Source organism: Zosterops lateralis, assembly GCF_965231275.1.
Source record: "Zosterops lateralis genome assembly, chromosome: 1".
Classification (NCBI taxonomy): domain Eukaryota; kingdom Metazoa; phylum Chordata; class Aves; order Passeriformes; family Zosteropidae; genus Zosterops; species Zosterops lateralis.
This window is the reverse complement of record NC_139762.1, coordinates 122321389-122323769: the sequence shown is the minus strand read 5'-3', so window position 1 is coordinate 122323769 and position 2381 is coordinate 122321389.

Genomic DNA, 2381 nt, shown 5'->3' with positions numbered 1-2381 from the left:
TTGGGAAGAAGCTGTTCAACTAATATACCCACCTGGCCTACTGATGATCAAGTCCTGAAAACAGGTGTTGTGGAAGAAGGGTCACAAAACAGCCCCATCACGTGGTGCAGGAGTACTAAACACCACCACCTATCACTTCAGTCACTAAATTGCTTGTAGATGTGTCTATGAATATTAAACTTACTTCAAACAGCAGGGAGCAGGCAACCTACTGTTTGAAATAAGAATGGGAACCTACAAATTACCCACTATTGAGGGACTTACCCCACCAGACCCCAAGCCAGCAGGCAATCTAGTTTTCACTTTGATGGTTCCTACAGTGTTGAACTAGCTTTCTTGCAAAATCCCACTCATTTCATCTCTGCCTACTTTTGAAACACCCCTTCCAAGACCCACTCTGCCCAAAAGGCATTTGCAAAGTTACTGTGGAAAATATACTGTGCAAAATATACTTGTTTAGGTCCTGGTTTGTCTTGGTTGGTTGGGTTTGGGTTTGGTTTTTTCTTCACATTTTGTAAGGAGGTTGTCTTATTTTTTAATAATTTCTTTGCCTTAATTACATTTTATTTTACATCGGTCTTAGTACTATGCCACTTAAAACAAAAAACCCCTCACTACTTTGGTTTACTTACCATTATTTGATATCACACCATCTACCAAACTTGCAATTATGAACAATAGCAATGATAAACAATAGCATTGTGGGCCACTATAACATGGTATCTATTCCTAAAAGAACTCATGGAAACCTTGCTGAAACCAGTAATATTACTGTTTTTGCAAAAAACCCAATTTAATTCTCATCTAACCAGTCAAATTAGAAGGGGACAGGTTTCCAAGAAGGCTTTTTCCATTGGGTACAATCAGAATGTAACCAATATAAAAAAACACATGGGCTCTACGTAAAAATGTCTTTCCTTGTACGATTTATGAAGTCCTACAGTATTTTATCACTGTTATTATAAGCTGATTTGTTTTAAGGTTCTTTAAAAGGCTTAAATATGAAAAAGGAAATGAAATTCCTTATTTTCACAAAGTTCTCAATCTACAGGTATATAATATGTAAAATTTTTAATGCAAGCAGCCTACCACGAAGCTAACTAGGGAGTTTATTGGGAAGTTCTGTTCTCATTTTCACTGGTATCTTTTTTATATGACCATACATTCTCCTAAACTTCCATATGCTTTTCAAAAATTATTTTAAAAGACCAAGTTAGTTCTATGCTGTGCTAACATATCAATGCTAATTTCTTAGTTAAAAACTCCCTGTCACATGAGCCAGTCACCAAATCAACCTGAGGGTTCATTTTTTGTATGAGAACTATTCTAAAGGAGCCTTTTCATTAAGATGGATTCCCTGCCTAATTTCACTACAGTAATAATAAAATTAAAAAAAAGAAAGAAGGAAAAAAAAAGAGCTACATGTACAGACATGCAAAGCCTGTGTTTTCAAGGTCCTTGACTGTGTGTCAAGAAAAATGGCAAAATAAAAATTCTTATAGTTAATATTAGGCCTGTCAACATGATATATATATATTTTCACAGGCATTTTAATCTCTTGATGTGATCATGGTGGAAAATAATACAAGATCATGACAATTAGAATAATTTCTTTACTTGTAGTTACAGAACTTTTGAGATCTATATTTTAGAGACACAACTGAAGGCCATATAAAGTTTTGAATCTATTATAAGCATTGACCATTTGCCAATATTTCCCTGTTATAATTTATGTGGCATCAAAGGGAGGAGGGACAAAAAATTGTCAGTAAGGTAAAGGCACTTTTTTTTCTGTGTTGTTGGAATTATATGAAATCAGACAATTTTATATTCTGCCTTCCAGAGTAACTTGTAATAATTTTTAAATTTTGGGAATAAATGGAGTCCAGAATTTGGGAGGAGACCTTAACTTTGAAGAAGATCTGGGCATTTATAGACAAGTTTCTGGAAAATAAAGTTAACTCATCTTGACAAGTATCAACTCTCCTCTCCAGAGAGTCTTTACTTGCAGAACTCTTACTTTCATAAGAAGGAACATGAAAGCCAAAGAGCACAGAACAATGTTCTAGAGGTAAGATTCAACATCCTTTAAAAACATCCCCTAAAGGGAGGCAGCAGGAGACTCATTGCTTAAGTAATTTAAATCTAAACTGGAAAAAGCTCCAGAGAGACACAGGGAGCAGTTTTGAATGAGTGAGGCTGTACAAGTTGATTTAACAAATTGTTCCCATTCCTAGCTCCTGTGATTCAATAGCAACTTCTAAAAGATGTTGATATACAAAGTTTCCAAAATGGCTGAGCACCCATCCAACAGATTGAGAAGATACCCAAAGTTCTGTAACTTCAAGTAGAGGAATTATTTGTAATTTTTATCTTACATC